The 26,060-nt window shown below is 41.6% G+C and overlaps 1 protein-coding gene across 9 annotated transcripts in view; it reads left to right on the top strand.

Moving 5' to 3' along the window:
* Window positions 1-15,683: 15,683 nt before the first annotated feature.
* The window catches only part of STAU1 (staufen double-stranded RNA binding protein 1), a 54,742-nt gene continuing 44,365 nt past the window's right edge, over window positions 15,684-26,060 (top strand). For 2 of the 9 annotated variants that reach the window (XM_043480679.1, XM_043480676.1), the window contains exons 1-2: window positions 15,688-15,985; window positions 25,897-25,967. The gene's annotated coding sequence lies outside the window, so the exon portion shown is untranslated. Of the gene's footprint in view, window positions 15,986-25,896; window positions 25,968-26,060 lie in introns of all 9 variants that reach the window. The other 7 variants (XM_043480680.1, XM_043480677.1, XM_043480682.1 and 4 more) reach the window with 5 other exon arrangements.

The following is a 26,060-nucleotide window of genomic DNA, read 5'->3' as shown; positions in this document are numbered from 1 at the left end:
ACAAGTCCCGCCTGGGTGGATTTAACTTTGGAATGGGGAAGCATCAGTTGAAACTGAGACTGAAATAGTTCTCTATTACATCCTGTTACATGAGGAAATGAAAAATCAAGGCAAATAATAACTTCAGGGAAGAAAATGTATGTAGGAAATGCAATTTAACCATATTACTCTATATAATCAGTGGTGAATACCATTACTTATACAGTCAATATAAATATTGAATCAAGAATTGTGATAGAAACATGTTGGAGGGATGAGAAAAGGAGAAATTTGTGTTGTGGAATGGGTTGGAATAGGACTAAGAGAACAAAATTCTCTATACCATGGTGAGCAAGCAACAGTAGAAGTCTAAACTGAAGAATCAAGAACTATCTGCACAGGCATGTCATTTAGAAACACAAAGGAAGAGACTTCCCTGGTGGTCCAGTGACTGACTCCACGCTCTCAGTGCAGGGGACCGAGATTCAACCCCTGGTCGGGAAACAAGATCCTACTTGCCTCAGCTGAAAGTCCTGACCACAGCACTAAAGATCCCAAGTGCCACAACTAAGATCCAGCCCAGCAAAATAAAAGAAAGAAAGGAAGACAAAAGAAGATACCAGAAGAGCTGAAAGAGTTCACAGTGAGTGGGTTGGGGTGTTGGTTCATGATAAGCTTCTTAAAACTATTTGACTCTTAAAACTATGGATGTATTACATTGAGTAATTGATTTAACTTTAAAAACTGTAATAAAATACATGGCTTCCCTTGTGGCTCAGCTGGTAAAGAATCCACCTGCAATGCGGGAGACCTGGGTTCGATCCCTGGGTTGGGAAGATCCCCTGGGGAAGGGAAAGGTGACCCACTCCAGTATTTTGGCCTGGAGAATTCCATGGACTGGACAGTCCATGGGGTCGCAAAGAGTCAGACACGACAGAGCAACTTGCGCTTTCACTTTTGCTTTCCTTTCAAGCGATTTAATTTAAAAAACTGTAATAAAATACAAAACCTATCTAGAGACTACATAATATTTGAGTATAACAAGAGCACTTGTGGGAATCTCCTGGTGGTCCACTGGTTAAGATTTGGAGCTTTCACTGCCGTGAGCCCGGGGTTCAATCCCTGGTCAGGGAAATAAGATCCCAGAAGTTGAGCATGACAGCCAAAAAGAAAAGTGCCCTTAATGAGAAATTATTTGCACGAAGCCAGAAGTTATTTTGCATGCCCAGAAAGCTTTCTAGTGTTACAGATAAAATTGCTCCCTGTAGCCTTCTGCTTGCAGGATAATATAAAAATACATCATCTTATTTCCAAATAACCTTGAGATAAGCAGTGGATTCTCCTACAGGCTCAATTTAAACTTATATCGTGAGGGATCTGTTTTCCCTACTGGATTATTTAGTAATAAATTTGAGAGATAACCAGATCGGCTAAGCCAACAGGGGCTACCTCATTGCCCTAGAAGTAACTCATGATCACTACTTCTCACCTCACTTATCCTGGAGCCCATAACTTCCCTAAAATGAAACTCAAGCAAGATTTTTTAGGACAGGGACCTCCCTGGAAGTCCAATACTAAGACTCCATGCTCCCAATGCAGAGTTCAGTCCCTGGTCAGAGAATTAGATCCCACACGGTGCAACTAAAGACCCTGCATGCAGCACAGTCAAATAAATAAATTTTTTTTAAAGATTTTTTTGGACAACGGGCAGGAGAAAATGACCAAAAAATGAAAAAGAGAGGTATGTCCTTCATGTAACCTCCATGAGAACAGGGGTCTGTCTTGAACATTTCAGTATTCTCAGTGTCTGGCCCATAGTTAATGCTTAGTAAATATCTAATTTTGTTTATTTATTTATTTATTGAATAAACAAATCAACAAGTGACCCTACCTCCCCAATTTTCCCCAAGATCTAGGTGCATTGGAAAAAAGTTATATCTACCATAAATCTAGAAAAATCAACAGGTAAGAGCCCTTAGATAAGGTTACCTCACTGGGTATTTTGTGAAACAGCCAATTACAAATATTGGAAACGTAAAATCTACCAAGTGCATGAGGAGATATGTGAAGATGTTGACACTAGTATTAGTTATAATAGCAAGAAATGGCACTAACCTAAAAGTCCATCGAGAGAAGCCTGGGTAAATACAAGATGGTATACTCATTTGATGGGATACTCTATAGCAGTGACAATGAACAGACTCAATTTATATGTATATAAATATAGATGAACCACCAAAAAATGTAATGTTGAAGGAAAAAAAAAGCAACTCGTAGAAGAATTCAAATAGTATGATGCCATTTATATAAGATTTTTAAATATACCAAAGAATATTGTTTCCAAAGGCTTCATCTGCAGTGAAAGTATAAAAATGCATGTTGTTGTTGTTTAGTTGCTAAGTCATGTCCAACTCCTTTGTGACCCCGTGGACTGTAGCCCACCAGGCTCCTCTGCCCATAGGATCTCCCAGGCAAGAATACTGGAGAGGGTTGCAATTTCCTTCTCCAGAGGATCTTTCTGACCCAGGGATCAAACCCGCATCTCCTGCATTGACTGGCAGATTCATTACTGCTGAACTACCATGGAAGCCCCAAAAATGCATGGAAATAAGAAATACTAAATGTTGAATGAATGAACCTGTGCTCCCTGCTTTCAATTTTATTGATGTCCGCTCTTTGTTATTTCTTTCCTTTTGCTTGCTTTGGGTTTAATTTGGTCTTTTTCTATCTTAAGTGGAGACTTAAGAAAGTTTCTTAAGAGACTAGGATTGAGACTTTTATGCTGTGCTGAGATAAGCATTCAACACTACAAATTTTCCTCTCAGTTCAGTTCAGTCGCTCAGTTGTGTCCGACTCTTTGCAATCCCATGGACTGCAGCATGCCAGGCTTCCCTGTCCATCAGCAACTCCCAGAGCTTACTCAAACTCATGTCCATCACATTGGTGATGCCATCCAACCATCTCATCCTCTGCCATCCCCTTCTCCTGCCTTCAATCTTTTCCAGCATCAGGGTCTTTTCCAATGAGTCAATTCTTCGCATCAGGTGGCCAAAGTATTGCAGTTTCAGCTTCAGCATCAGTCCTTCCAATGAATATTCAGGACTGATTTCCTTTGGAATGGACTGGTTGGGTCTCCTTACAGTCCAAGAGACTCTCAAGAGTCTTCTCCAACACCACAGGTCAAAAGCATCAATTCCTTGGTGCTCAGCTTTCTTTATAGTCCAACTCTCACATCTATACATGACTACTGGGAAAACCATAGCTTTGACTAGACGGACCTTTGTCAGCAAAGTAATGTCTGTTTTTTAATATGCTGCCTACGTTGGTCATAGCTTTTCTTCCAAGGAACAAGCGTCTTTTAATTTCAGGGCTGCACTCACCGTCTGCAGTGATTTTGGAGCTCAAAAAAATAAAGTCTGTCACTGTTTCCACTGTTTCCCCATCTATTTGCCATGAAGTGATGGACCAGATGCTATGATCTTAGTTTTCTGAGTGTTGAGTTTTAAGTCAACTTTTTCACTCTCCTCTTTCACTTTCATCAAGAGGCTTTTTAGTTCCTCTTCACTTTCTGTCATAAGGGTGGTGTCATCTGCATATCTGAAGTTATTGATGTTTCTCCCGGCAATCTTGATTCCAGCTTGTGCTTCATCCATCCTGGCATTTCGTATGATGTACTCTGCATATAAGTTAAATAGGCAGGGTGACAATATACAGCCTTGACATACTCCTTTCCTGATTTGGAACCAGTCTGTTGTTCCATGTCCAGTTCTAACTTGCTTCTTGACCTGCATACAGATTTCTCAGGAGGCAGCTCAGGTGGTCTGGTGTTCGCATGTCTTTAAGAATTTTACATATTTTGTTGTGATCCACACAGTCAGATAGACAGAGTGCCTGAAGAATTTTCCTCTAAGTATTGCTTTAATTGTATTTCCAAATTTTTTGATGTGTTATAATTGCATTTTCATTCAGTTCAAAATACTTTTAGATTTCTCATTCCTATGAGGAACAAATTTACCAACTAGAACTAGTGTTTTTTATTTTTTCTTTTTAATTTTACTTTAATGCGAGTGTTTTTATGCAGTTCTTTTTGCCATTAACTTTACAGTTACCAGTCAAAACACCATTTTCCAATGTTATTTAGGTCAGCTGCTTTTTTATCTCACCCCATCAGTGAGATCTATTTGTTACATTCTTCATTCCATCTTGGAATCTTTGTTGATTTTTAAACATTTCCATACGATAAAGTTCATTCTGTAATGGTTTTGGAAAATGCAGAGTCACATATCCACCACTTCAGTGGCCTGCAGACCAGTTTAATCACTTAAACACCTAGAGGTTCTTCTTTGTAGCCTTTTGGTCCACTATATCCCTTTCCCCCAACCCTGGAAACCAGTGATCTGTTTTCTGTCCCTATAATTTTGCCTTTCTCAGAATGTCATATGATCGGAGGCAAACATATGTAGGCTCTTGGGTTTTGTTTTTCTCATCTAAAGAGATGCAATCTGGATTCATCCTGTTATTTCACAAACTTGGCTCCTATTCCTTGTCATTGCTTTGCAGTGTTCCACAGCGTGGACGGACTGCCATCTGTTTGTCCGTTCACCTGTTGGAGGACATCTTGGCTTTACCCAGGATCGACTGCTATGAAGTTACAGTAAACATTAGTGTAAGGTTTTAATATCTTTTTAATTCACTTGTATAAATACCTAGAACTAGGATTGCTGGGTTGTATGATAAGTGTGTTTAACTTTATAAGAAACTGCAAGCTGTCTTCCCAGTGGCTATACTGTTTTGCATTCCCATCAGCAACGAATAAGCATTCCCGTTGCTCTGCATTCTTCTATTTGGTGTTGTCCTGTATGTAATAGTATCTCATTGTGTGTGTGTGTTCTATTTGCATTTCCCTAATGACAAATTTTCGTGTGTTTATTTGTAGTTCATGTGTTTATATGTGTTCATGTGTCTATTCAGTTCTTTTGACCATTTTTTTCGCTCAGGTTTATTTTAATATCATTGAATTTTAAGAGTTCTTATGTATTCTAGAAACAAATCCTTTATCTGGTATATGACTTGCAAATACTTTTCTCCAAGTCTGTCTTATTTTTTCATTTTCTTTATGGTGTCTTTCATCATTCCTCTTTTTAAAAGAAACCATTGATTATTATTCCACTGTATAAATTCATCATAATTCATTTAGCCAGTCTCTGGTTGATGGACATTGATATTATTTCTAAACTCTTGCTATTAAAATCTGTGTTTTCTTGGATTCATGTTTTATTTCTAAGAACAATTTGTTTTTCATTTCCCATGAGCTGTCTGATGCTATCCTTTAATTCGTTTTTTTTTTTTTTTTGGCTGCACCATATAGCTTATGGGATCTTAGTTCCCCCATCAGGGATTGAACCCAGGCCCTCAGCAGTGAACCTCAGAGTTGTAACCACTGACCGCCAGGGAATTCCTCTATCCATTCTTCTTTTGGGTTACTAATTGTTTTGTTATTCATAGAAACTCTTCTTTCCCCAGTTTTACTGAGATGTAATTGACCTACAGCACTGTGTAAGCTTAGGGTATACAACATAATGATTTGACTCACATGCATGTCATGCAGTGATGACATGAGAGGTGAAAGAGCATCTATCATTTCTTATTGAGACATTCAAGAAATAGGAAAAAAATTTTTTTCACTTGATAAGAATCCTTAAGATGTAGTCTTTTAACAACTTTTATTTATAACATGCAACAGTGTTAATCATCTTTATCATGTTGTATATTACATCTCTAGTACTTATTTACCTTATAATTAACTGAAAGTTTGTGCTTATTGATGACCTTCACCTAATTCCCCTCCCCCTACGTCTTAGGTCCTCTTTACATGTTATAAAATTTGCCACACTATGCCGCAGCTTATGAGATCTCAGTTCCCCAAAAAGGAATGGAATCCAAGCCCTTGGCATTGAGAGTGCAGTCCTAACCACTGGGCCACCAGGGGATTCCTGAAATTCGCCTCTTCTGTAATTGAGATGCAAGTCTTCCTCCCGTTGGTCATTTGTCTTTTTACCTCACACGATTATTCTTTGTATCTTCATGAAGTCAAATACATCGATCTTTCCCCCTCAGGCTCCTGAATTTTGTGTTATAGTTACAAGGATCTTCTCCACTTCAAGGTTATAAAAGAATTCTCCCAGGGATTCTGCTGGTACTCACTTAAAGCTTCCCTTCTTTCCATTTAAATCTTTGATCCTGGGGATTTCCCTGGGGGTCCAATGGTTAAGAATTCACCCTTCCACTGTAGGAGCCATGGGTTCCATCCCTGGCCTGGGAACTAAGATCTCACATGGGCAAAAACAAAACAAAAATAAACTTTTATCCTTTGAGTGCTTTTCCGGGTATAAGATGTGAAGTACGGCCTTAGTTATTAATGTACGTATTTATTTATTCAGCTGCACTGTGTCTTAGTTGTAGCACTCAAGATCTCCAGGTGCGGCGTGTGGGATCCAGTTCCCTGTGGTTGTTGTTCAGTCACTAAGTCCTGTTTCTTTGTGACCCCTTGGACTGCAGTGTGCCGGGCTTCCCTATCTTCCACCATCTCCCGGAGATTGCTCAAATTCATGTCCACTGAGTCAGTATTGCTCTCTAACCAACTCATCCTCTGCCGCCTCCTCTTCCCCCTGCCTTCAGTCTTTCCCAGCATCAGGGTCTTTTCCAATGAGTTGGCTCGTCACATCAAGTGGCCAAAGTATTGGAGCTTCTGCTTCAAGATCTGTCCTCCCAATGAGTGTTCAGGGTTGATTTCCTTAGGATTGACTGGTTTGATCTCCTTGCAGTCCAAGGGACTCTCAAGAGAGTCTTCTCCAGTGTTATAATTTGAAAGAAGCAATTCTTCAGCATTCAGCCCTCTTAAAAAAAATTTTTTTTTAATTTTTAATTGGAGGATAATTACTTTGCAATATTGTGTTGGTTTCTGCCATACATCAACATGAATCAGCCATACATATACATATGTCCCCTCCCTCTTAAACCTCCCTCCCATCAGCCTGCTTTGTGGTTCAACTCTCACATCCATACATGACTACTGGAAAAACCGTAGCTTTGACTATATGGACCTTTGTTGGCAAAGGGATGTCTCTGCTTTTTAGTATGCTGTCTAGGTCTGTCATAACTTTCCTTCTAAGGAACAGGTGTCTTCTAATTTAATGTTTGCAGTCACCATCTGCAGTGATGTTGAAGAAAATAAAATCTGTCACTGCTTCTACTTTTTCCCTTCTATTTGCCATGAAGTGATGGGACCAGATGCCATGGTCTTCATTTTTGTTTTTTTTTTTTTTTTTGGTCTTCGTTTTTTAATGTTGAATTTCAAGCCACCTTTTTCACTGTCCTCTTTCACTCTCATCAAGAGGTTCTTTAGTTCCTCTTCCCTTTCTGCCATTGGGGTTGTATCATCTGCATATCTGAGGTTGTTAATATTTCTCCATGCAATCTTGATTCCAGCTTGTGATTCATCCAGCCTGGTATTTCGAATGATATCCTCTGCATATAAATTAAATAAGGAGGGTGATAATATACAGCCTTGACATGCTCCTTTTCCAATTTTGAACCAGTCCCTTGTTCCATGTCTGGTTCTAATGGTTGCTTCTTAACCTGCTTATAGGAGACAGGTAAGGTGGTCCGGTATTCCCATCTCTTTAAGAATTTTCCAGTTTGTTGTGATCCTCACAGTCAAAGGCTTTAGGGTAGTTAATGAAGCAGAAGTAGATGTTTTTCTGGAATTCCTTTGCTTTCTGCATGATCCAGCGAATGCTGGCCATTTTATCTCCGGTTCCTCTGCCTTTCTAAACCTAGCTTGTACATCTGAAAGCTCTCAGCTCATGTACTGCTGAAGCCTAACTTGAAGGATTTTGAGCATAACCTTACTAGCATGTGAAATAAGCACAGTTCAGTTCAGTCACTAAGTCGTGTCAGACTCTGTGACCCCATAAATTGCAGCACGCCAGGCCTCCCTGTCCATCACCAACTCCCGGAGTTTACCCAAACACATGTCCATCAAGTTGGTGATGCCATCCAGCCATCTCATCCTCTGTCGTCCCCTTCTCCTCCTGCCCCCAATCCCTCCTAGCATCAGGGTTATTTTCAAATGAGTCAACTCTTCGCATCAGGTGGCCAAAGTATTGGAGTTTCAACTTCAGCATCACTTCTTCCAATGAATACCCAGGACTGATCTCCTTTAGGACAGACTGGTTGGATCTCCTTGCAGTCCAAGGGACTCTCAAGAGTCTTCTCCAACACCACAGTTCAAAAGCATCAATTCTTTGGTGCTCAGCTTTCTTCACAGTCCAACTCTCACATCCATACATGACCACTGGAAAAACCATACCTTTGACTAGATGGACCTTTGTTGGCAAAGTAATGTTTCTGCTTTTTAATATGCTGTCTAGGTTGGTCATAACTTTCCTTCCAAGGAGTAAGCATCTTTTAATTTCATGGCTGCAATCACCATCTGCAGTGATTTTGGAGCTCAAAAAAATAAAGTCTGACACTGTTGCCACTGTTTCCCCATCTATTTCCCATGAAGTGATGGGACCAGATGCCATGATCTTAAGTTTTCTGAGTGTTGAGCTTTAAGCCAACTTTTTCACTCTCCTCTTTCACTTTCATCAAGAGGCTTTTTAGTTCCTCTTCACTTTCTGTCATAAGGGTGGCGTCATCTGCATATCTGAGGTTATTGATATTTCTCCCGGCAATCTTTATTCCAGCTTGTGCTTCTTCCAGCCCAGCGTTTCTCGTGATGTACTCTGCATATAAGTTAAATAAGCAGGGTGATAATATACAGCCTTGATGTGAAATAAGCACAATTGTATGGTTATTTGAACATTCTTTGGCATTACTCATCTTTGGGATTGGAATGAAAACTGACCTTTTCCAGTCCTGTGGCCACTGCTGAATTTTCCAAAGTTGCTGACATATTGACTGCAGCACTTTAACAGCATCATCTTTTAGGATTTGAAATAGCTCAGCTGGAATTCCATCACCTCCACTAACTCTGTCCATACTAATGCTTCCTAAGGCCTACTTGACTTTACAATCCAGGATGTCTGGTTCTAGGTGAATGACCACACCGTTGTAGTTATCTGGGTCATTAAGACCTTGTTTGTATAGTTCTGTGTATTTTTGCCACCTCTTCTTAATCTCTTCTGCTTCTGTTAGGTCTTTACTGTTTCTGTCCTTTACGCTGCCAGCCCTTGCATGAGATGTTGCCTTTATATCTCCAGTTTTCTTGAAGAGATTGCTGGTCTTTCACATTCCATTGTTTTCCTCTATTTCTTTACATTGTTACATAAGAAGGCTTTCTTGTCTCTCCTTGCTGTTCTCTGGAACTCTGCGTGTTTCAGTTGGGTATATCTTTCCCTTTCTCCTTTGCCTTTCATTTCTCTTCTTTTCTCAGCTATTTGTAAAGCCTCCTCAGACGACGCACGTCAGGTTCCCCAAGCAGGGGTCTGGGTTCTGTCTCCTCACAATGTGACCTGACCTTCGCCACCTGACCACCAGGGAAGTCCCTGAAGTATGGATTTAACTCTTCTTATTTTTTTCTTGAAGACGCTACATAGCAGTTTTCTCAAACAACTTATTGAATGAAATCCATCTTAACCAGTTTGGCACCTTTATTGAATACTAAATGCCTACATGTGTTTGGGTCTATCTGGGAATTTCTTTTCTCCTCCACTGATTCATGGAACTTATTAGGTACTAGTACCTAATAGTCTTAATTATAATAGTAAAGGCTTTATGATACATTTGCTACGTGGTCAGGCATTTTCAGAAATGTTTTCTTGTTGATTTTTCCATAGGAATTTTAGTCGTGGTTAATCTAGTTCTAAAACAAGATCCTGTTTGTGTTGTTCTTGGGCTCTTATTAAATGTCTATATTATATCTCATTAACTATCTGATATCTTAATAATGTAGTGTCTTGCTAGCCATCAACATAGCTTACATTTCTAACTGTTGAAGTTTTTCCTGTGTCAATCTATGGAATTAAAATTTTTCTTCACATAGGTTGTGAATTTTTGTTGTAACGTTTATTCCTAGGAATTAAATAGTTCTTGCTTTGCAAATGGGGTCTTCCATTATATCTTCTGTTGCATCCCTAAGATGTCTGAAATAGCTTAGGAAATCAGTCTGCCATAAATAATCACTGTGACTAGCAAGTAGTTCTCAACCAGTTTCCCCTTGCAACATGTACTATAGGTGACCTTGACATACGCCATTCAATCCTACAGGTGTTGCTTGTTTTTTAGAGACTAGCAGAGAAAGCGAGGCTCTGGTTCTTCAGCAGTTGATGGAAGTTTATATGTATCAGATATTGTGTTGACAGTTAAGGATACCATGGTGACCTGAGTCCCCACCCTCATGAAAGCTGATCACATAGTCCTAGCCAAACAGGACAAACTCAGCAAATAACTGAATAATTATAAAGGTGCAAAGTTCTGCTAAGGGGCTATGAGATTGGAGCAGTGATAATTGTCAGGTGTTAACATCAATTAACACCCACACTGAAGGCTTCAATTACCTCCCAAATGCTGCTCACTCACCTGCCTTGTCTCCAGTCCTGACTTTCCCTTAAACTCCATTTCCACTTCTCCCTCAGGAAGTAGAGTCTAATCGCCCTAACCCAGTCTGGACTGGCTTGTGTTTTGCTTGTAGCCAATGAGTGCAGAGTGAGTGGGCCAATGAGTGGCTTAACGCTCAACATTCAGAAAGCTAAGATCATGGCATCCGGTCCCATCACTTCATGGCAAATAGATGGGGAAACAGTGGCTGACTTTATATTTTTGGGCTCCAGAATCATTGCAAATGGTGATTACAGCCGTGAAATTAAAAGACACTTACTCCTTGGAAGGAAAGTTATGACCAACCTAGACAGCATATTAAAAAGCAGAGACATTGCCTTGTCAACAAAGGTCCATCTAGTCAAGGCTATGGTTTTTCCAGTGGTCATGTATGGATGTGAGAGTTGGACTATAAAGAAAGCTGAGTACAGAAGAATTGATGCTTTTGAACTGTGGTGTTGGAGAAGACTCTTGAGAGTCCTTTGGACTGCAAGGAGATCCAACCAGTCCATCCTAAGGGAGATCAGTTCTGGATGTTCATTGGAAAGACTGATGCTGAAGCTGAAACTTCAATACTTTGGCCACCTGATGCGAAGAGTTGACTCATCTGAAAAGACCCTGATGCTGGGAAAGATTGAGGGCAGGAGGAGAAGCGGACAACAGAGGATGAGATGGTTGGATGGCATCACCAACTCAATGGACATGAGTTTGGGTAAACTCTGGGAGTTGGTGATGGACAGGGAGGCCTGGTGTGCTGCGGCTCATGGGGTTGCAAAGAGTCGGACACGACTTAGCGACTGAACGGAGCTGAATGAGTGCTGAGGAATGGATGCTTTTGAGCTGTGGTGCTGGAGGACTCTTGAGAGTCCCTTGGACAGCAAGGAGATCAAACCAGTCAATCCTAAAGTAAACCAACCCTGACTATTCATTGGAAAGACTGATGCTGAAGATGAAGCCCCTATACTTTGGCCACCTGATGCAAAGAGCCGACCCATTGGAAAAGACCCTGATGCTGGGACAGATTGAAGGCAGGAGGAGAAGGGGACAACAGAGGATGAGATGGTTGGATGGCATCACTGACTCAGTGGCCATGAGTCTGAACAAGCTCTGGGAGATGGTGAAAGACCAGGAAGCCTGGCTTGCTGCAGACCATGGGGTTGTGAAGAGTCGGACAGGACTGAGTGACTGAACAACAAGTGAACTACAGTGGGTGTGGCTCTATGTGCCATCCAAGGCTCAGGCAGATAAAGAGTGTAGGTCCGCCTTGCTCTGTGGGATCCTTTCTCTTTAAGCCTTCAGCTGCCAAGTAAACAATTTGATGGCCCTGAGGCTGCCATGCTGTGAGGAAGCTCAAAGTAGCCCATTGAGAGATCGATCACACGGATAGGCTTTCCAGAGGCCCAGCTGGCATCCAGCCACTCTATCCCCCAGTGGTCCGTTTCACACTAGAGATCCCAAATTAGAAGATCCTCGTCAAGCTCCTTCCAAACTCCAGACCCACAGATCTACTAGAGATAATAAAATGATTGCTGTTCTTTCAAGCTACTAAATTTGGGATCGGTTTGTCTGGCAGTGTAGTAAGGGGACCTGGGCCACGTTTCCCCACACAGGGCTTTGCACATGCTTTCCCTCCTACTTGAAACACTTGCACTGCTTTTCCCTAGTTATCGCCTACGTGTCCCCTTGGATCCTGGTAAAGCTACAACACTTCTGGAGGCTCCACTCCCCTAACCCTGAAACTGGGATTTCATAATGCCCCCAGAACACCAGACACCGCTGGTACTTGTCACAGTTGTACTTAGAGATTCTTTCACTTGTCTTTCTGACAAGTCTTCAGCTCCATAGACCAGCATTCAGTCCATGCAGTTATAATGTAGGCCAGGTATTGTAAACTCAAACATCAACAGGAACAGGGGAGTAACATAAATGAGAGATGCAGGGAGGGCAGGGGTTTTGGTGAAATAAAAGTACTCATTCCTAGGGCACAGGTGCCACTCAGCAGGCTCTGTGCAGCCAAAGCTGTCTCCTTTTTTTTTTTAATTTATTATTTATTTATTTGGCTGCACTGGGTCTTAGTTGGGACACTTGGAATCTTTAGTTGTGGCATGTATCTCCACCAGGGATCGAACTCGGGCCCCAGTATAGCATGTGTGGAATCTTAGTCTACTGGACCACTAGGGAAGTCCCAAATCTGCCTCATTTTTAAGGAAATGACATGACACAAACCCAGATTATTATGTGAATGTTACAATGACAGCTTCCCTGGTGGCTCAGATGGTAAAGCGTCTGCCTGCAATGCGGGAGACCAGGGTTCGATCCCTGGGTTGGGAAGATCCCCATGAGAAGGAAATGGCAACCCAATCCAGTACTCTTGCCTGGAATATTCCATACATGGAGGAGCCTGGTAGGCTACAGTCCATGGGGTTGCAAAGAGTCAGACAGGACTGATCGACTTCCCAATGACAGCAACAAATTAAAACTAAAAACCAGAAGAAAGAAAAGGAGAGAAAAGATAAACAACAATCACCTGAAGATTTGATACTCCTTCTTTTTTTAGAACAATTTTGAACTCTCACTTTGCATAACCAAGGAACTGTATTTAACTGAGGCACAGGTTAGCTGTAGGCTGGCTGGGTGGGGATTAGGAGTGGGTCACTTGGATTTGTTTTTCTCTATTTGTACCTAGAGACTGTCAGTCAAATTTTCTTCCAAGGGCCAGAAGACTTGACTCTTGCCTAATTATTAAAAAGAAAAAAATTATTTTTAGGAATTACTTATTTTTCTTTAGGAAGAAGATGGAAGTAAGGAATTGTGACCATTAAGTTACACTAAATCCTGTGTATCCCTTCCCAGAATTTACATTATATGTATTTGTAATAAGGAATGGGAACTTGCAGAGCTCATGAAGGTCCTGTGAGAAGCTGATTTTTATCTAAAGATCATACCTATTATTTAACGTATCGGTTAGAAAATAGAGAAATGAAAAGGCTTGATATCTTTTCAAGGAATCAAGGAGGATGGAATTCCTGGCCGTCCAGGGGTTAGAACTCTGTCCTTTCACTGCAGTGAGCTGGGTTCAATCCCTGGCTAGGGAACTAAGATCTTGAAAGTCACACAGCATAGCCAAAAAGAGACAAAGAGCAGTTAGTCACCTTTGCTGATCACAGCAGCATACTTAAGTCTTTACAACACTAAGGTGAGTCCTTTGAGTCTTTAGATGGGGAAGCTGAGAAAGGGTGTCTTCAAATTACTAATTCTCATGACCCCTAGGTCAAATGGGAACTTGTTCCTATTTAACTAAGAGGAAAACTGAGGCCCAGCTGTATTGAGGCTCAAGGACTGCACTGGGGCTGGGGGATGGGGAAGAGAAATATCCCCCTCAATGTATAGAAGGAGGGAAGAAAGCTGAGTCTGGGAGTCATGGGCCCATCACCTGGGTCACCAGGGGTGATGTACAGTGGGTCAGAATGCTACCTTCTACTTTTAAACCTTTGAAGAGGTTGTCTGATTGTGCAGAGACCTCAGCATTGGGTTTAGGGAAACATTTCTGTGCTCTTTTACCCAAGTGAATGATAGGATCAAGCTTGCTTGAAAATTAGAAAGAAAAAAAAATTCACCTTTAGCAGAGGGCTGGACAATATCTGAATATTGCTTAGCACTGTCTTACATGGGTACTAAACGGACAGCGAAGTTCCTTTGACTGTTTTTGGTGTCCTAAAATTCAGGTTCCTTTTTTTTTAAGACTGCATAAAAGTGCCTTTTTATTTAGCTAATTTATTATTTTATATACAGTTTATAAGTAAGGAAAATAACAAGAGATAAAAGTCACTTTTTTAGATCAATGGGGAAAAATAATAAAACTTTTAACTCAATTACTTTCTCATCAACAAGCTGTTATTGCAATTGTTTTTGAATCATTTTCTTTTTTCCCCCTAACTTTAAACTCTTTATTTTGTATTGGGGCATAGCTGATTTAACAATGTTGTGGTAGCTTCAGGTGAGCAGCGAAGGGACTCAGCCATATATACATGTATCAGTTCTCCCCCAAACCTTGTCCCCATCCAGACTGGCAAATAACATTGAGTAGAATTCCATGTGCTATACATGAAATTCTATACGTAGGTCCTTCCTTGTATTTTATAAGGAGCAAAGTCAGGAGGCTTGCCCGATCCAGAAAAGGGAGTCCTCTATCTATTTCTGGGGCAAGGTCCCAAAGCACTGTTTGGAGCAGCCCCGTCAGCCACTTGATATCATGAACTCATGCAAATTAAACTATATTGCCCTGGCAAGAGAGACTGAGCAATAGTTAGATTGAGAGATACTGACAGAAAGATAGAGAAACTATTTTTAAATAGTAAGGACGCAGTCCTAGAATAAGCAAGAGAGAACGTGCCTGGACATCAGCAGTCCCTTCGCTTACTGTTTCCTCGACCCCCACAACGTGTGCAGTTCTTGACTGCGTCTGATTCAACGTTCCCCATGCGCAAATCTCAATCTCTTTTTATTTATTTATTTATTTATTCAAATCTCAATCTCTTATACGAGGGCTGCAAAACACTACTTAGTTCATCTAGAACTCGGCGAAAGAACTAAAAACCCGGCCCTTCTTGCCTTTTATTTATTTATTTTTTGCCTTTTAACTCACTATAGAAGTTGGTGCTTTTATTGTGTTTTACCCTCCCTAGAACGTGAGTTCCATGAGTGGAGGGGTTTTTGTCTGATCACCACTATATTTTCAGCCCTCGGAGCAGTGCTCTGCATGTAGTCGGCGTTTCATAAACATTTACGAAAAGAGGAATTGACAGGCGAGAAGGGAGTAACGCACGTCGGAGGAGACGAAGACGGAAACGGGAAAAGGGAAGAACGAAGCGGAAGGAGGAAAGAAGGAAGGCCCAGCCTCCGCTCCGCTCCAGCGGGCAACCCACACCTCCCCCCGCCCCCCAGAGGACTACAACTCCCAGCAGGCCTCGGGCGCCTAGGGCCGGCCGAGGAGGCCCAGGCGGGGTCGGCCCGGCTCCAGCCAGCCCGGCTCCCGTCGTGCCTCACGTGACGGCGGCCGCCGTAGCGCCCGCCGGGACCTGTAGTCTGGGCCGCGGGTGGGGGTGGGGCTGGCCACGGAGACGGGCGGGGGCCGGGAGGGCTGGCGCAGGCCCCTCCCCCGTCACTTCCTGCGGGGCTGCGGGCGCCGGGGCGGCTCTTCAGCGTTTGCGCCGGCGGCGGCCGCGTCTGGCTAGGCTCCCCGCCTCCTTCAGACCCCCCGGCCCGGCGGCGCCCGCCTCCTTCGCTGCCACTCCGCCTCTCCCCACCCGCCGTCCCTTCCTTCTGCCCCTTCCTCCTTCCTCCTTTCCCTCTTCGCCGCCTCCCAGGACCGCCGGCCGGGGGACGAGCCCGGGGCAGCAGCCAGGTGAGACGGCCGGGCCTGACGGGGCCGCGGGGGCCGGTGGGCCGCGCGCCTGGGGCTTAGGCCGCGGCGGGCCCGCGCGCGCTCGGCCTTGCTCCCCGCCACCCCCCGCCCGGGCCTCTCTCCCGCCCGCTGGGCCTTCCCGGAGGAGGCGGGCTCTTCCGCGCCCCCCAGCCCCGGGGCGCCCAGCGCGGCCTGAACCCCGGGACGCCCCCAGCCCCTCCGTCCCGCGCTGGGGGGCCCAGAAAACAGGTGCCACGCCGCCTTGTCTCATTCCTTTTCCTCGCGCGGCGTTGCCGAAGTTATTCCCGGGGCCGGGGCGGGAAGGGTGAGGCGGGTCCCCCCGCTTCCAGTCCCTGGGGGATCCGGGGCACCCAGATCACCTCAACCGGGTGTGGAGCGTGATACGAGCGTGGCCCAGGTGTCCGACGCGGGGGTTGGGGGGCAGATCCGAGCCCTGTCCCCCTCCCTTCGGCAAGTCGCTGGAAGTCTTTTGTGTTTTGGTTAGTAAAAAAAGGGGGTGAATGCCGTCCGTGTCTCCGAAGGCTGGTAGAGTTCAGTGAAACGGGGCGTGGGAAGCGCTTATCAGGGTGCCAGACCCACAGCGTGTCCCAATACACCGCCTGCATAGTTTATTAGCGTGATATTAGGGTCTAACTTAATGGGTAGAGAGATCGGACCAGAGTTGACCTACCTACCCGTTTTGGGTTTCCTTAGAGGCGGAAACGTTTCAGCTTCGTGCCCACCGCCAGCCCCGGGGTATTGTTTTGGGGTGGTCTGCATCTAAAAGGGGCGTCCGTTTCATGGGGACACTGTAAGCCGGCAGTCTTTGAAAGATAAGTGTTATTTCCATCTCCTCCGCTGAGTCAACTGCAGGATTTTCACCAGTTCCCTCAAGTCTATGAGCAACCTGTGCTTGTTTTGTTTTTTTTCTTTCCTTTTCCCCTACCCATCATCCGGCTTCTTCTTGTCATTCCATTTCTGGGAAAGTTTCCTTGAGTTTAGCAAACCATTCTGGAGCACTTGCTGTGTTTGTCAGGCTCTGGAGGGAGGGTGTCCGTATCCGGAGCTGGAAAAATGTCTTGTCTTTTCTCGCCGCTGCATCTCTTAACTTCTGACTTTTTTTTTTTTTCCTCACCGCAGCTTTGCTTTTAAGTCCCCTCTGTCCCCGCGGGCCGGCTTTGCTTTTAAGCCGTTGCCCCACCTCAGTGTTGCAGAGTTGCGTATGTGGAAGGTTTCTTCTGTTCGGGCGAAGATGTGTGCTTCGGTCTGTTCTGCCTGTGTTCTCTGGCTCTGGGGACGTTTTTAAGGTCACTCTTGCCCTTCTGCTTGTCGCTTTCATCGTTTAGAGGGTGCTGGAAAGAGACCAGATTTTTGGTTGATTTTGGACTTTCCAGGAATCAGTGTGCTTACCAAAGGTAGATTGCACTGCAGCTTGTTGAAGTCAAAACTAAAAATACAATGGGATGGTGGAGGGAGCTTCAGTCATCCTGGTCACGGGTGGGATTTTTAGTTTTTAGTTTTTATTTCTTTTGGTGGTGGTGGTGATTCAGTTGGAGCATTATTGCTTCCAACGGTTGTGTTAGTTTCTGCTGTCCAACCTTGGGAATCAGCTGTATGTATGCATATATCCCTTCCCTCCTTAGCCTCCCTTCCCGCAAGTGGGGTTTTTAAAGCAGCAGCTTGATTTGAAGATACTGAGTTGCTTTTGATTCTGTTTTCAGTTGTACAGTTGTCCTCTGTCCCCTGTCCTTTCATTAACGAAACTTAGTTTATGGGGGTTCTTAACTCACGGAAGGCTGAGGAAGGTGTGTTTGCTCTGCTGACTGAGCCTCCTATTTCATAGGATTGTTCTAGGTAGTACATTTCCTTCTGAACTCAAACTCTTTTGATTTACACCCATCTCTCAGTAACACACCGGCTGCCAAGTGGCCTCCCAGATTTTGACGTTTTCCTAGAATTTTCTGACACAGTCTTACACCCAAGAGATAGTTTGAAGTCTTTGTTTGGATGACTCTCTAAAAACAGCTATACACGCAATACAAACCATGTCTTCTGCCATATTCAAAATTGTAGTGCTAGGGAAATGACTTTTTAACCCTGCAGTTGATAATCTAATTTAAAGAAAAATTTTATTATGGAAAACATACAAAAGTTGAATAGTATAGAGAACCCCCTGAATTGATCATTCACATTTGATAATTATTAACTCATAGCCAAGGTCAGTCTTGTTTCATGTAGTACCCCCTCCCCCAAACTGGGCTATTTTGAAATAAACCCCAAATATCATACAATTTTACCAGATTGCCCCGGACTCTTAATCTGTCACAAGGTTTACCTTTAGTGGAATCATAGTTCTCATTTTGTTTGTTGGGGTTCTTATCTCTGTTTATACATGATTACTGTATATCAGGGGGGAAAAGAAAAATTAACCACTCTCAAAGACGTATCCAAAGTGCTGCCCTGCTTCTTTGTGTACAGTGGCAACAGTTCTTGAGCTATTAATGACTGTAATTGAAAAGCAATCAGGAATACAGATATCCCTAATCTTGTTTTGGTGGAGGCCTACCTGTTAAACCACTTTTAATGGAGAAAAGCTTTGTGTCACAGTTAAAGTACAGTTAATAATTCATTATGAAATCTCCAAAGTTTCTTTACAGTAGTTGTGTAAATATACTGCTATCACCTTAGGTTAAGAATTAAGCAAAGGATATTTTATTTCAAAATTGTTGTGAATTATTTTTTAAAGATGGCCACTCCCCACAATCTGCTGTATTTACAAACCAATTTTGTAAATAAGAATGAATTCACAGCATGAATATTCATGTTTTTCTTTCTCATCTAAAAAGAGATCTCTCTTAGAATGGAGGTTGACAGGAATATTGTGTTTGTTACTGTTACTTTTGAAATTTCTGGTTATGAACAGTTTTCAACTTGTAGACCTGTCACATCATTATTTCAATTGTTCAAATTTACTTTTGAGCTTAATCAGTTAATTTACTTGTTAGTTACTACAGCCTGGGAGATGAGCAGGAATATGTCTGCCTCTTAAAATTATGGAGGGGGGGAAGCCCAACCATTTTGATATCTTAAGAAAGGACACAAAATATAGCTTATTTTAAAAAAATGCATAGTGCTTCCCAGTAGGCCTTAAGTAAAACTTTTCAATATTTGGAATTGTTACTGTTTGTTCAGACTAAAGTGCTCGCTTTTAAGATTCGGCCAGAAAGCCTATTTATATACAGATTATCTGAAGTTTAGAAATGAGCATGACTCATGGAACTCACCCCCGCCCCACTCTGATTCTGAAGTCTAAGCCATTAACATTCTGGATATAATTATTAAACATGGGCTATAGCATGCTGCTTTATCCAGAGTTTCTCCCCAATAAGACTTGACGATGGGTGGAGGCATAGAGTGGGTCTCAGCTTGTGGGGCAATTTTCTCTGATGTGCTTTGACTGGATGGAGTGAGAAAGAGTGAAATTCACCAGCAGAAAGATGCAACTTTCATGAAAAAGGTATCTTTCTGTAGGATGTCATATATCAGTACTAGAAGCCTAGTTTATGAATCTCCAAACTGGATCATATTTGATGTCCTACTTAGTAACAAAAAATTGCTCTATTTGGGGAAATATTAATTTCTCTCCCTCAAATGAGAGCTTTTGGAGTTGCTTTATTTCTCTCAGAATAAATTTGGGGGCCTCCAAAATTATTTAGAGAACTTTTGTTTCACTTATATATGTATATGTGTTATATATGTGTGTTCATTGAATTGTGTACAATTATTTTTTCAATCAGAAGTTCACAAGCTACTGTTGTTAAGTTGTACTGGTGCAGATTCACCTAAAAAAAAGTTTAGAGAATTTTATAGCATACTTTTGTTTCACATTAGATCTATAACAGATTGTTTCAGATTAACTTCTTGTGACAGAGACCTTTGTAGTTAAAATGCTTCTGGTGTAATTTTCTGCATGGGCTTCTCCTTAAATGCTTGGTTTTGACCAGGTTTTATTTATGCTGTTGCAAAAAATATAATTTATACATTTAACCATGAGAAGACATTTTAGTTGCTATGGTTATTTTTCCCTAACATTTTGTTATGAAATTTTTCACACATATAACAGAGTTTGAAGAATTTCAGTGTACACGTCTATATTTACCACCTACTTTCTGCCATTATTTTACTGTATTTGCTTTATCACGTGCCATTTCTGTCTGTCCGTCTCTTTCAGTTCATCAATCTGCTTTATTTTCAGTACATTTCCAAGTAAATTATAATATCAGCACACAGCATGACTATCTACCAGAGCTACTCTTAAATTGAGACAATTCTACAAGGTATTCCTTGATCCTGAAAGCCAAGAGCTTGGTTGACCTTTGTTTCCAAATTTTATTTTAGTTACAGAACTCTTTGCTTTATTTTTTTGGCTGCACTGTGCATCATGTGGAACTTCCCAGACCAGGGATTGAACCCGTGCCCTCTGCAGTAGAAACCCAGAATCTTAACCTCTGGACCACCAGGGAAGTCCCAGAACTTTGCTTTCTAAAGGGAATTGTTTTAAGAACTTTTTGCATGAAGATGTGCTTATCCATGTATCAAGTATTATAAAGTTTGAGTAATGTTGATCAGATCCTTTCTTCTCACATAAGGAGATAATAAGATTATAAATATGCAGCTATGTTGATCTTAACAAATGCTGCCAGATGGATGGCTTGGATATATTTTGCTGACAGCTTCATGCTCTGAACTAAAAAATGCTCTGAACTATCAAAGAGAATTATTTATTTTAATAAAATGATAGAATGAGGAAATTACTGCCAATAGCTTATTTATTTTAAATATGTACATTTCCATAGAAGTGAATAAGGCTGATGTAAAGTGATTTGTGTCACCAGATAAATGGAGGTAGAAGCAAACTCTCTTCAGACTTAATTATATTTTCTGAAATAAAACATGTTCAGTTGTTAAAGGAGTATATTCAGGGGACTCCCTCAAAGTATATTTACTGAAAACAAAAGTAGGAAAATCTATCCAAGAATGTATTTGCTTTCAATTAAAAATTGGTCTTCTAAATATTAAATCTGTAGCCCATCTGCTTCTGTTTAAACTGGAATCTAATTTGGAAAAGTGTGATGACTTTGTGAGTTTTTAACGGTAATGAAAGCAAAACAGAAAATTATTTTATCATATAATAGAGGTCATAATTATCCCAGAGGCCTTTTGAAATATCTGCTGAACTACAAAGTCTGAGAAAACCTATTTAAGTGCCCTGGGGTCTTTTCCCAAAATGAAAATATTTGCTCATCAGATTGTCTGTCTACCTGAGGTATCGGTACAGTTGGTTACCCAGTGAGTGTGCGTTGATTTTAATCAGCATGTTCTCTACTTCCATTAAAAATGTTTTGTTTTTTTACAAGTGGTATGTAACTGTAAACTTATATTTATAGATGTTTTATGACTGAGGACAGGATCAGTGAATTTGCTGGATAATAATATTTGCTGCTATTTATTGAGCTCTTACCATGTGCCAGGTTAGGATTACAGGGTGAGAGTTACTTGATGCAGCAAAGGAATCTGAAAGGTCAGATTGAATGTTTTTAATAATATAAAAGCTGCTGTTCATTGAGCTCTTCCTTTGTGCTAGAGGTTGAAGTGGACACTTTATGTTGTATTTCTGATCCTTCTGAGCTGTCTTGGCAGTAAAGGGTTGTAATAACTGAGGTGCTGAGGTCTGTCCAGGAGGCCCAGTTACTGGAGCGGGTCCTGAGCGCTTTCTACTGAGCAACACCATCTCTAATTATTCTCAGGTGATTTTTGTTTAGGATAATTGATTCTGTGTGTCAACAGTGCTTTCTTCCCAGTTCTCCCACCCATGGCAGTTAGGATGAATTTTGTTCACTGAGGCTTTAGACCAATTTGGGAAAAAGTCTGGCTCAGTAATAGTCTTTTAAATGAATGCTGTGTCATTTCCTTGAAGTAGCTTGGATTTACAGTTTCCTTTTATTTCTTGTGATAGATTGCTCCAGTCAACTTAAACTCTTAGGCTGATTCAAAGGTTGAGGGTAGGGCTTAGAAGTAAATGGGGAGGAGGAGGTTTCATTAGCCTTTCCCTAAATATTGCTATAATTCCCCCTTCATGAAGTTTATTATAAATGATTGATTAACTATAGACAAGATTGTTGCTAAGAAAACTAGTTTCTTTAGAGTCATGTTATTTTGCTTTATTGGAAATGAGTTAACAAAGCCTCTAACTTTATAGGGCTGTTGCCCTCTTTGGTTCCCAGCCATTTCTAACATTCATTTCCTGGCTGACGGTACTCAGAATATTTAATGTAACTTTCTATTTGGTATTGGACTGCCTCTTAAACAGTTTCTTTTTTACTTTCTTTGAATCCATGGTCCTCTGAATGAGAAGCCTCTTTGGTTCTCCAGCTCTGCAGTCGTCATCTCTTACGGCTAGTCTTAAAAGGCTAGATCAGTGAAACTGAGTGTGCCTTTGGTTTTGGGGTTTCAGCGAGATGGTGTTTGAGTTTCCATTCTGTGTTTAATCTCAGCCAAGGTGTTTTAGGTGTGTCTCATTAATCAGGAAAAGGTGTTGGAAATAGGTCTTTTCTGGGAAGGGAGTGAGCAGATAATGCTTCTTAAGTGGTTACTGTATTAGCTCCTCTCAGGCAGGAGCTTTGGGATCTACCTAGATCTTGTCTAATTCTCGCACATTTTTTCTTTTTTGAAGTCCATGCTTTCTATAGATTAAAATTAACTGAGGCATGAATTTTCTACCCTTGCAGATTCCATCCTGATACAAATAGGGCCACTGTCTGCCATTGCCATTGTGATTTGGTACAAAATGCTAGGTGGTCCTTTCCTCTGTTAGCAGAGAATTTATATGTAATAATAAGTCTGATTATTCTTGGAGGCTTATGTTCTTCGTTGCACAATTTAACCTGCTCATGAAGCTCCATGACACTTTACCTAGATGACAGTCAAATATGGTCAGGTAAATAAGTTACCTTTTGGTTTATAGTAGAATGAATCTTTAGAGTCTGAAACAGAGGATGACTGCTTCAGGGAACTATTTTTCCCTGTTAACTCAGAATTTATTAAACATCAAACAAAAAAGAATAAAGTAAAAAAATTTTTTTGGAGGGGATGAGGTTGTTTTTAAGTTTGCTACAATCTTTTTTTGCCCTGTTACAAGGCATGTGAGAGCTTAGTTCCCCAAGCAGGGATCAAATCTCCACCCCCTGCAGTGGAAGTATGGACTCTTAACCCCTGGACCCCCAGGAAAGTCCTATATATTTTTTTTTCTTTCTCAAATACTGTATCTTTAACATAATTTATTAGTATTACAATGTTGGTTACTGTGTACCCTAAGAAAGTGATGTTTAACAGCTGACTTTGGTGTGACATGTCATCGTTTACAAGCATTTCACCTACATTACCAGTTAATCCACCCAGGAATAATATGATTAAGATTTATTAATCATATGAAATTGGTGGCAGTAACCCTATTTAACATATTAAAAGGTTGAGCGTACAGAGTAAGTTGTTCAGGGTGATTCAGCTGAGCACCAAAGTTGGGACCCAGGCTCAGATCCCCAGTCCAGAACTTTCTTGGCCACTCCTTCTGGGTCGGCCTGCCCTCAAGGCCTTGAGGGTGCACTATCCTTTGTTTACCAAATAAAATTCTGAGCTGTAATCAAGCTGTTAAAAAAAAAAAAGAAGTTTTCTGTACCTCACCCAAACAGCCGTGTAATAGCTAGCTTGCCCTCATCCTGCATCAGTGTCTTGCAGCCAAGGTGCCTTTTATGTTTTGTTGTGTCTTCTTTAGTGATGAGGTAATATGTATTACAAATGATGTTTCTACCGATTAAAATGCTACTGTAAATGATTTATTTAAATTTGTTTGGGTTCAGGGTTGTTCCTCTATGCCTGTGGAGTCCGTGCGGACAGGAGCCGCATCTTACTTGTGTGCCCCTCTCTCCCTGGGGCCCAGCACAGGGCCTGCGGTGTGGTGGGTGTTGAGGAGTGAGTTGTGGAGTGAATGCAGCCCTGAGTTCAGTTCACTCTCTTGCTTTCTAGTGCGTTTCTTGAGTGGGAAAGAAAGGGAGTTGGGCTTACCCTATAGTCTTCTCTGCTGCTTCTTGGAGTGAGTGCTATAAACACTCACTGATAATAACCATGATGGCTTTGGAAATGGTTGGGGGTTTAAAGAAGTTTGCTCATGGAAATGTGAATGTGTTGTGTGAATCTCAGCTATCACTTATGTGTGGTGAGACATTTGAAATCCAGGTGGTTGTAGACTGCCCCCCCACCCCTGTTTTCCTTGCTGTTAAGTTGCTGGCAGTTGTTTCTCACTGTTTTCTGAATCTATTAATAGCAGCTGCTTTATTCTATTTAAATTAAAAAAAAATACTAATTAATTTATTTGACTGTGCTATATCTTAGTTGCAGCATGCGGAACCTTTTGTTGAAATGTGTGAATTCTTAGTGGAAGCATGAGATCTAGTTCTCCAACCAGGGATCAAACCCAGGGCTCCTGCATTGGGAGCACGGAGTCCCAGCCACTGGACCACCAGGAAAATCCCTTATTTTAGTTTTTTAACTTCAGGTTTGGGCTGGAAAACCAAAGCTACCAAAAGCATTCAGCATAGATTTAGGTGGGCTTGAATTGAGGAAAGCTCCCACTGATCAAAGTCATGGGCTCTATTAGGTGGTCTCAGACATCTGCTCAGGCTGTGCACAGGCCTTTTCAGTTTCCATTCATGCTAGTCTTTGAATGGGCAAGACTGGAACAGTAGGGTTCTAGATTGGAAAACTGTTAGTGTAGTATACTACATACAGAAAGAACTTGGGTTGTTAAAATACTGCAGAACAATTAGAACTCATGATTTTATTTCTGAAATTAGTTGGACAGCAAAGCTACTTTTTATTGCTTATTAATCACAGTAGCAGTGTGAAATTGAAATGAGCAACATTAAAATTATTTTATGTTGTAAGAATGCAAAAAACATCTCAAGGTAAGGAATTCTGTTTGTTACTGACTATTGGCCATTTAAAGAGGAGGGGCTGCTAGGTAAATGAGACTTGGGAGTTTGAGAGTTAAACGTGTATGTTAACCTGAAATTCAGTTCTAAAGAATGATTATGATTTTAGATTTACTAGAGGTAATGTGTTTTTTCATATTTTGCAGTTTAATATAAGAATACTTGTGTACAGAGTGCCTTTTTGTAAATTTTCCCATGTAATTGCATTTGAATCATCAAGCGTATGGTAAGGACATTTATGCCCTAAAATATTTAACCAGTAGTTAAAAGAGGGGGGCTGCAAATTTATGGAGTTTGCTCAGTGTTCAGATGTTCTTTCGATGAATTTGTAGGGGAGAAAGCGGTCTCCCTGTCCTATTCCTCCGCCATCTTAGCTCCTCCTGGGGGGGCTGCAAATTTAAAAATCAGACTTGTGTGGTTGGAAAGTATTTTATGTTCAGGTCCTTTTTTTCCTTTTGGGCCACGCCATGCAGCTTGCAGGATCTTAGATCCCCAGTGAACAATCGATTGAGCCCGTGCCTTGGGCACTGAGAACAGTGGAGCCCCAACTGCTGGACCGCCAGGGAGTTCCCTTGAGTTCCTTTTAAAAAATTAATTTCCGAGGTATTCATAGTTCTCTTAGCAGGAAGTAATTAAGACTTAAAAAGGAAATTTCTATTGTCTCTTAGGTTTGTGTCTGCAAAGTGCTTTGTTCCCAGGCAGTTGTGTCTTCTAGTAGACGCTACAGTGTGCTGCTGCAAGCCTTGACTTCATGCTTTCAGAAACTTCCCTTCTTGTAAATTTTTAGTCTCCCCCAAACTTTAGCAATATATATCTTTGTTTTCAGTAAAATTTAGTAAAGTACCATGCTTTCTTATTTTCCAGGAGTTTCCTAACCACCTAACCTCTCAGAACTGAACCAAAACGACATTGTTGCTGAAGCACTTGTTTTTAAGGTATGCATTATTTGGCTCTATAATTTCAGGCTTGCTCATAATCTATAATGTTTTTGAATTCAGTGATTTGTGTGGCAAATGGCTTTTACTTCT

Source organism: Cervus canadensis, chromosome 10 (genome assembly GCF_019320065.1).
Source record: "Cervus canadensis isolate Bull #8, Minnesota chromosome 10, ASM1932006v1, whole genome shotgun sequence".
Classification (NCBI taxonomy): domain Eukaryota; kingdom Metazoa; phylum Chordata; class Mammalia; order Artiodactyla; family Cervidae; genus Cervus; species Cervus canadensis.
Note: the sequence above shows the minus strand (reverse complement) of the source record. Positions and strands in the feature narration are given on the sequence as shown.